Raw genomic sequence first — 10,737 nt, 5'->3', positions numbered from 1 at the left:
AATCGTATTGACAATCTCCAGAAATGTGTTTGTTTGTTTGTTTGTTGGGGTTTAACGTCCGAGCAGCAATATTCCAGCCATATTCAGACAACGAACATGAAATGGATGATAAAATGAACATGAAATGAAAAAAAAAGGATGGGTCACAAGGATAATAGGGTCGACAAATTTTGATTCCCACTGGAAAAAGGGGGATGGGTAAGGTCGGGCAATTTAGCCTCCTGTGGCGGAGCGCAAAGGTTCCTACTCCTATCGAATACCACAGCAGGGTTATTTAACGTGCGAGGAACGTGGCATCTTTCCCAACACGGTGCACCACTATGGTTTGCGGTCAGGTTTTCCGTATTATAGCCTGACAACCCCAGCATGTAACACGCCAGGGGTATCCCATTCCACCACCTGGGGCACACATCCCAGTTGCTCTGTGGGCAGAGCGCCTAGCCCCCGGCTAGGTTTCTGAGCACTATTTAGTCGCCTTTTACGACAAGCTTAGCGCTGCTGCAGGCCTATTCTTTTAACACCCGGACCTGCACGGGGCTCCAGAAATGTGTGCCACTTAAATGTGTGGCACTTAAATGTCTTTCCTCACTACATAAACATATCGTATCGTCCTTGTAGACAAAGCTTCAAACAACATTGTATTGTTTTGTAAAGCGCATAACCTCAGCTGCCTTATTAAGGAATTGGGCATTGATAGTAACATCCTAGGTAATGCCACATACAAACGTACTACTTTTGATAAATATGTAATCCTAAACAACCACAAGTCTTTCATTCCTTTTCTCAAAATCGAACAAAATACGATGCCTTACTTCACTTGTATTGGATTCCCAAACTTCATAAGAATCCATATAAAGAAAGGTATATTACAGGATTTCCATCTTGCTCCACGAAGGAGATGTCAATTCATCCTACAGATATTGTCCGCAGTGAGGGATGGACAGCAAAACCACCTACACTCGTAGTGGCATTAATCATATATGGATACTTATTCTAAAGACTTACTTCAACACCTAAAATCCCACAGTTTTTCGCAAATCAGTTCTCTCCGAACTTTTGACTTCTCACCTCTTTACACTACGTTACCACATGATGATTTTGAGGATGCTTACCCTACCGGTGCACCTGATCCATGTTCCCAGTTCGAGTTGCTCATTTGCTTTTGTTACTTTGTATGTATGATTTTAGTTACTTTATGTTCTTTGTTGTGTATATCTGTTTTCCATGTCTAGTCTTGGTCCCTGGATTACATTCTTTTGATTACCGCTATAACTTTGGTTCCCTTGATTACTCATTGAATCTCATTTGAAAGGACTTATTCGTAAATCATTTGCCGTTTCAAAAACATTTGTTGTTCTTGGTTACAAAATCCACATATGTTTTTTTCTAAAACATCGCAGAAGGGCAAAGTGTGCTACACAGAAAAGCAGGTTTGCGATATGCTTGATTTCCTCATTAATAACATATTTGTCACATTTGGAAGAGCTATTTTTCAACAAGTTGGCATTCCAATGAGCACTAACTGTGCTCCTCTCCTAGCCAATTTGTTTTTATATTTATACGAGACTGAATTTCTTCAAAACCTCGTATATAATATAAATTTAAAAGATGCTAAATCCTTTAACTTTATGTACAGATATACTGATGATATATTGTCCATCAACAACCCTTCTTTGTGGTTTCCGTCAATATATACACCAGACCTTGAAATAAGGAAATTACAGAAACAGCCTGTTCTGCATCTTTTTTGGACCTACCTCTCGAATTCAACTACAGTGGTCATCTCAGTACTTTTATTTTAGAAAAAAGAGACTTTAGTTTTACAATTATAAATTTTCCTTGGTTGAATAAAAATCTTTGGATATCCAGCTGCAAAAAAATTGACTTTGTCATTAGCTAACAAAAAGGGGTCATCTACTAATTTGACACTCCTCTTTATCACATGATTCCATTGCACGTCTCCTTTTTCCGTCTTAATGATACTTTTATGGTTTCCTATACGATTACTCGAGAGAGAGAGCGGAGGGTAAAAGTGTGCTTTGCTTACAATTTCTCTAGTCCATAGCTTAATTTTGTTTTACGCTACAGTTTTTCAATTTGGCAGTATAGTTTTTTGTTCTATTAAATTGCATTTTGAATGATATTGTCAGAGTTTTTGAGTTGCGTAAACCAACTCATTTGAATTGCATGAACAAACAGAGATAAATGTTAAAAAGATTTTAAAATAACTTTACAGTATTGTAACCTTGATAAATATAGGTTTTGAAGCATTATAACACGTTTGACTATTTTATGGAATCTTAATAAATAATAATCAAAGATTATTTCAGTTGGTACAATCCAACGGTGTCGTTTGTGAGACCTTAACATAAAATTTTCAATTCGTGGTAATAGCAAACAGCTTGAATATTTTCGAGACCCTCTGTGGAAGTTAGTAAAGTTTTTGCTTCTTTTCCGAAATACTGTATAACGCTTATTGTTTTAGAAAAGGCTCCAGCTACAAAAAGAACGTTTCCGTACTGGTCCACAGATAAACCATAAGGACAGTCAATGAGGTCTTCTTTTACTGACCAGATTTCATCATCATTTATAATGAAGCAGCCAACTAAATTCTTGTTAATGTCAGTCACCATTATTTTTCCACGACTAATTGCAATATACAAGGCTTTTGATAGACTTATTTCTATCAATTGACGAGGGTATGTCCACGGTGAAGGAGAAATGTCTGCTACAATTAAACCAATATCAGAGACAAAATATAATTTTCCATCCTGCTATGGAATGCCCCAGCATGGAGCATCATCATTAATTCTGCTAAATACATTATCCTGTTCAAAGACGTCATTGAAATTTGGTTTAAGTATAACAACGCTATTATTTTCCTTACCATACGTAACAGCAATAAGCTCACTGTTAACAACTGCTAAGTCAAAAGAAGCCCAACCGACCTCTATGTAACAGGAAAATCTACCCCCTACAAATTCCATTAGTTTTTTACTCCAAAATAATCGGCAAAAGCAACCGATCATTTTCAGATGGGGCAAATACATTGCATAAAGATCGCGCGACACCATCAGCTACAACGGGCCTATATTGATTATCCAAAGAGAATTATTCTCATATTCTGTTGTACTTAACTGAAATGTAAACAGCAACTTGGTTGATTTTGACGCAAACACTTTTCAAACAAGTTCGTCTGGTTTATGCATAAATTTAATCTGTCTTGATATTCCATTGGTTGAAACGTGGGTGCTTCTGTTCTGTTTCGAGTATTCTGAATCAAATATTCAGTACAGTAAACACACATATTCAAGACAATACAAATTTAACACAAATTATATACACATCAACATGTAAACATAATCATGTGTAATTTATGGTATTTATGGTACGATATGACACAGCATGTATTATCCCATCAACCATGCAGCGGGAAGTGTTATAAAGAGACAAACATTGCAAAACATGTGCGTGCGTGGCATTACTATGTAAGCCTTAAAAGAAGATTGGTTACTAAAAATGTATTCGGCTCACGTCCAAGCATAATCTGATGCAATGTCTCATCGTCGTTTTCAGAAAGTTCGCAAAATAAACGAAGATCAACTTTTCCAATACTGATGTCCCATCAAATATCTCCAAGGCCATATTCAATTCTTTTCCATCCCAGCATCAACAACTTTTTGCAGCCATTTTCTCTTATGAGAGGCAACATTCATAATGCGATGGGAGATAACTCAACTTTTAAGTCGGGTCTCACTAACCACTTCCGGGTCAAATGGCCACCATCCAATGTAGTACCAAAAACACACTGAACCTAGACTTATGCATTGTATGCGCATTATTTGTGTGTATTTTGATTAAAAGTAAGCAAAATAAAGCTGAGAATGTGTACTTTAAAATCATATATGTAATTTACTACAAAAGTGTATGAATATTGTTTACATGTGTGAGTAATTCGCCTCCATGTTGTCAGTTAGCAGAAAAGGTAAAAATGTTTATTTTCAGTAATTTTTGTGAAGAATTTCTACGGACATCGTACCATTAGAGTAATGATTTTGAAAGTCTTATTTTCAAAGCTTTGTAATGTGATGCAACTTTAAGGTGTCATTTGTCCTGGGGGGGGGGGGGGGGAATTCACAGTGAAACATTGAAAATTACTTGTTTAACATGTAAAGTAATGGAAACGTTAGAAGTGGTTAGTAATACCATAAGCTAAATTATGGCATATTTCATAGAAATTCATAATTTGTAGAAAATTGCCTTTCCTGGTCATTATTTCCATTTTCACATAACATCAGTATAACTTGACGTCATCCCTGAAATACCTAACGTCACTGCTTGGGATATTCAAAGTACTCAAATGGTCATACATCACAGACTAAGAATCACACAGTGTTGAAATAGGCATGATACAAATTGTTGAAATCTGTCCATTTTTCATAATGATAAATGATATTTACTATTACAACTTCTTGAATTATCATAGATATCAATTTGGTGTGACAAGTTAGTTAAATTTGTCATTTTTAGTTTGTTAGGGAAAATATCACTGAAAAGCATGATATAAAAATGACCATTGCTTTGTAGTCCTACATCTGAATTTGTTAGTTTTGGTCTTATTAGACTCACAATACCACAAACTTTCATAAAATGAAAAACCAAAAAACTCGTAAAATGTTTTCAAGGTCTCAATAACCCCCACCCCTATGTAGTACCATAAACACACTGAACCTAGACCTATTCATTGTAAGTGCATTATTTGTGTGTATTCTGATTAAAAGTAGTCAAAATAAAGCTAAGAATGCGTACTTGAAAAATGATAATTTCTTCCACTACCGTTTGTTAACAAAGGTATAGATGCAATTAATTTGGCTACTAACCTCCATCACACAAACGTTACCAACAAAATTCCCCCCATATTTCAAAGACAAATCCATACAAATTATTTCATATTCCTATTCCTATACTTCACCCATTGCATCCTTTTTTTTCAATTATAAAAGGCTATTGCAGAACCTCGAGATTGAGGACTTCAAGGCTAAACCACCTGCATCCGTAAGGTATTGCAGTACCTATTCTGCGTATCCAGTACTCCTCTCTTTCCCTACAATAGTTTTTACTTAGAACGGGACTGTTCGTAGGATGGTAATTTTTTCCAAAATACGAACTTTCATAGAAAGGATTGAATAATCTTGTTGATTAAAGTGTTGATAAACTGTCGGGAATTTGGTGGTGTTAACCGCACATTCTTTTATTTAATCGTTCTTGCGTTTCTCCAACATATACTAAACCACATAAGTTGCATTCTAATCCATATATTAAGTTTGTTGATTTGCATCTTAAGTCATCGTGACTTCTTGTATGGAAGGTTATGTTTGTAAGGGAACTAGAGACGTAAGAGTCGGTCATAAAAATGTTGCCTGTTTTGCCGTTCAAATTACGTTTCATTTCATCTTCTAATAACTGTTCTACTACAAATATTTCTGATTATTTACCTTTACTTTTCTGATTATTAACCACTACTAAAATTTGTATACTTAATTATTTCAATAAGGAGTGTTGCATCTTTCCCAACACGGTGCACCACTTTGGTTTGCGGTCAGGTTTTCCGTATTAAAGCCTGACAACCCTAGCATGTAACACGCCAGGGGTACCCCATTCCACCATCAGGGACACACAACCCAGTTGCTCTGTGGGCAGAGCGTCCTAACCCCGGCTAGGGTTCTGAGCACTATTTAGTCGTCTTTTAGCCGTATTAGATCATCCAACAGTGATAACAGAAACCTTTAAAGATACAAAGGTTTTGTAAAATGTAAAATGATTCCACCACGAAAACTTCACATTCCTGTTCTACCGGCAAAAATCAAGAAGCTGATATTTGTTTTATGTAGGACGTGTGATGGGACAAAACGACAGAGCCAATGATTACAGAGACGGCCAGAGAGCGATTACTGGTACTTGGGTAACTGATGAAGTGAAAATGGCCATGAAGAAAGGATATATTCTAGACACTATGTTAGAAGTTTGGCACTACAACAACATTCAGCAGTACGATCCTCAGTCAAAATCTTGTAGTATATTCACGGTGTATATCAATACATTTCTAAAGATGAAACAAGAAGCAAGCGGATGGTCTGCTTGGGTCAAAACTGAAAATGATATACGCAGATATATATTGATGACAACTTTGAGAAAGAAAGAATCAAATTGGAATGACAAAATTGATGTTAAATAGCTTCTGGGGTAAATTCCAATTTACCACCAATAGAATACGTATCAGACCCTGCACTATATTTTGATATCCTGACCAGTGATCAACAAGAAGTTTCAGGCCTAAATTTCGTGTCTGACGAAACTGTTGAAATGAGGTGGAAAAACAAAAATGAGAGCTCTATATGCTGATACAGATTCAATTATATTCGTTACGGCTGGTGGGGAATGGAGACCTTCTCTAGGTGATTATCTGGGCGATCTGACGGACGAAGTACCAGATAACACACTTTGTGACAGGTGGTCCAAAGAACTATTGTTATAAACTTGACAGACCAGACCATAAAGGAATTCAAACTGCGTGTAAAGTTCGTTGAATAACTCTTAATTACATTACAATCTCTCGACATCAACTTTGACACTGTTCTAGATTTAGTAATGTACGGTAGTGAGAAGAAAATGACTGTTGTGGATAACCATAAAATATCACGTGACCAAAAGAATAGCAAAATAATGACAAAAACCGAACGCAAAGATACAAAATTGTGTTTGACAAAAGAATAATTACTACTGATATGTGTACTATTCCATATGGGTATTGAAATGTTATAAAATATATCATATAAAATATTTGCCTTATTTTTCAAAGAGATTACACAATTAATTCAAATAAATTATTGCATAACATTAATTTTTGAAACAGAGCACGAACAAAACAAACCTAATTATTTAGAGCACATCTTGTCAAAACAAATACAAGACCCACAGAGAAATCTGGTTGTACTATAGGACACATAGAAATCTGGTCTAAAAATTGGTCTTACTATAGTACAGTATCCATTCAAAGAATCCCTCCTTCGAGCTCTCCATAAGGTCCTATGTTAAATGTATCCCAGTCTCATAGGGATGATTACTACAGGTCTTACATCTTTTATCTCCACATGGTTGAAACTTGCCCGTTGTGTTTTGTTTGGGCTGAGATGAAGTCTCTGCTCTTACAAGGACATCTCTTAAACTCCTACAGACATGATTTTTTTCCGCTATTTCAAATCCGGAGTTTACGAGACTTTATAGGCGCAATTTTGTCCTCTGGCAAAATATCAGGTATTTCTGTATCGTCCGATATGTGTACACCGTCTCGTGTGAATTTATAAGTTATTTCCTTTTTAAATTTCTTGGATTGAATAGATCAGATTTCGACTAATCATCTCTGAATATTACAAAGTTCAAGATCAGATAGAAAAGAACGAGCTTCTTTCAGTAAATTTTGAGCAAACCAACTGTTAGTCACCAATACTTGTCTCCCAGTAGTTGTCATCCAAAACATTGTATTGTACTAAAAGCATACCATATAGCCAGGTACTTCGAACTCCGTGGTCATTTGTTATCGCGTGGGTACAAATCAGCAGACGTAGATCGGGGATTTGAATGTTAACGTGCTAACAATATCAGCCATAAAGCTCTAGACCAAGACCTAAAAATGAATTATTTTTTCTCGTTTATTCCATCTGGTGAAGTTATTTGTAATTTTTTTCATCCAAATGCTTTTACGAGACACTCTTTTACATTTTGACCAGTTGTTATTATGTTCTATGATCGTAACAACAATGTCGTGGAGATCTTCCTGGGTTTGTCCGGCAGATCTAAGTTGGCGACTTAGAGGGACGTCTGGTTTACATTTGTAGTCACTGCGATGGCCATTCATACGTCTGTTGAAAGGTTGTTCTGTTTCGCCAACATACTGCATACCACATCGGCACTGGAGAAGGTATATGGTGTTATCGGATTCGCAAGTTACGTTACAAAAAATGACAAATTCCTTTCCAGTGCAGTAGCTTTGGGCTGGGATTGAAATATCTGCTCTTACAAGGGCATCTCTTGGACTCCTTTAAATTATAGACAGACCACGTTTCAATGCAACAAAAATCGTTTCGTGTTGACGTTTGTGCGAAAATTATTTTGTAACTAATAAAATGCAATATACCAATCGTTAGACTTAAGGATGTCAAAGATACATACACATTAATTATCACTTTGTTTCACCACTTGGATATCAACAGGAAACTTGCTTCTGATGCTATGTAAAACAGCAAATCTGGGTAAGATATTCTTTGTGGCCGGCTCATTGTCTGTATTTTGTTTTGATATTATTCTGTAGGTAATATCAAAGTATTTCGCACTCCGAATAAAATAACGCAATTATGTTCCTTTAAAGGTTGCAAAGTCGTATGAAACAATACTACAGACATTATTTTCTTTACGTTCTGAGCCTAATAGAAATCCACTAAAAATAATCTACCACAGTTAAATGGTTCATCGTTATTGCGAGGGCTTCATGTATTTCATTGTTATTTTTAAACTTATTATACCCCACGCAACGATGTTTTTGACCCGTCCGTCAGTCTATCTTCAGTTTTCCGATTTTTTTTGTTTTTGTTTTTTTTTTCGGGTTTTTTTTTTTTTGTTTTTGTTTTTGTTTTTTGTTTTTTGTTTTTTTTTTTTTTTTGTGCAGATATTGACATGAATTTTGGTATATAAGCTCATCTTGACAAGTTACAGGTCAATTCAACGTTTCGTTCCGCTTTGATGATTTTTACCGAAATTACGGGTCTTGAACTTAACTAAATTCATAGAAATAACCATTTTTCAGACTTTTTTTCTAAACGCTTATCGCGCTATAACTCAAACAAATAGGCTTCTGGAACAGGGTTATGTTGCTACAAGATTGAAGTCATCACTACAGAAGTTTTATGATCGTCATCATGAACTTGTGGATCGTTATGGTGTATCCATCTGCACCATGAAAACTGATTTATTCAAAGAGTCACAGTTTTCCGTTTGTCTACCCCGGACTTGACTTTTTATGAGCAACTCGGCGGGTGTTTATAGAAAAGCAGAGGAAGCTTACCCTACCGGTGCACCTGGTCCATGCTCCCAGTTTTTAGTGGAGTCCGAATTACTCGTTTGCTTTTGTTGCTTTGTATGTATGATTTTAGTTACTTTATGTTCTTTGTTGTGTATGTCTGTTTTCCATGTCTGGTCTTTGTCCCTGGATTACATTCTTTTGATTACCGCTGTGGCCTTGGTTCCCTTGGTTACTCTTTCACACCACTAGGTCGATACCTCTGCTGGTGGATTTTGTCCCCGAGGGTATCATCAACCCAATAATACATTTTTTTTAAATTAATGGTTTTAACAAGAGGAATGAAAGAAAAACTGGCTAGGACGTCGCCCAGTATAAAAAGGTCCGAACCTGACGGCAGATCGGACACTCTGTTGTCTTGTAAGAACGTGGTGTCCCCAGATGGGAATCTTAGCACACTCACATCTGGTATGGAAAGTGCCCCGACCAATTCAACTAAAAGTACCCAATCACACGTTCAGCCTGCAGACCATCTATCCCAAAAATTCTGACTATTTTAAAATTATCAAACCATGTTCCATCACTTTAAACGATATATTTGACTACAAAGATGACGAACCACATTGTACCATATCAAAATGTGGTATTAAAAATTGCCAAACATGCAACATTCTTATAACCGACCCTTACTTCTCCAGTTCTCTTACAAACAAAACCTTCCATACAAGAAACCACGATGACTTAAGTTGCAAATCAACAAACTTAAAATATGGATTAGAATGCAACTTATATGGTTTAATATATGTCGGAGAAACCCAACAACGGTTAAATAAAAGTATGTGCGGTCATCGTTCGGGAATTAACACCACCAAATTCCCGACAGTTTATCAACACTTTAATCAACAAGATCATTCAATCCTCTCCATGAAAGTTCGTATTTTAGAAAAAAATTTACCATCCTACGAACAGTCCCGTTCTAAGTAAAAACTATTGTAGGGAAAGAGAGGAGTACTGGATACGCAGACTAGGTACTGCAATACCTTACGAATGCAATGACAACATCAAAAGTATAGGAAACCTTTCAAGCCAATATAACAATAGCATAAATGTGATGAATTTATTTGACAAAAATTCAAGACGGGAAAGGAGTCATGGCCATCGTCCCTATACGTCACCTAAGTTGCATGATGTCTCCATAGATGGTCTCCTTCCTTTCATACAAAAACCTCTTGGACTTAGAACCAAACTTTATTCTATACCTCTCACTCGTCTACACTCCCTTTACAAAACAGGTCTTGACACTTCAGTTTCTGACCCCACCTCATCATTATACAGACTTGTTGCAATCATTTTGGATATTGGTTTCCACAGACTCTTTAAACCAGTTTGTGTGAAAAGTCAATATGAAGAAAAACGATCATTTCTTCCACTACAGTTTGTCAACAAAGGTATAGATGCAATTAATTTGGCAAACATCCTCCATCACAGAAACGTTACGCCCCGTGCAGGTCCGGGTGTAAAAAGAATAGGCCTGCAGCAGCGCTAAGCTTGTCGTAAAAGGCGACTAAATAGTGCTCAGAAACCTAGCCGGGGGCTAGGCGCTCTGCCCACAGAGCAACTGGGATGTGTGCCCCAGGTGGTGGAATGGGGTACCCCTGGCGTAT

This window comes from Perna viridis, chromosome 2 (assembly GCF_037379345.1).
Source record: "Perna viridis isolate PV_CMFRI_1.1 ecotype Kerala chromosome 2, ASM3737934v1, whole genome shotgun sequence".
Lineage (NCBI taxonomy): Eukaryota > Metazoa > Mollusca > Bivalvia > Mytilida > Mytilidae > Perna > Perna viridis.
This window is presented reverse-complemented; position numbering follows the sequence as displayed.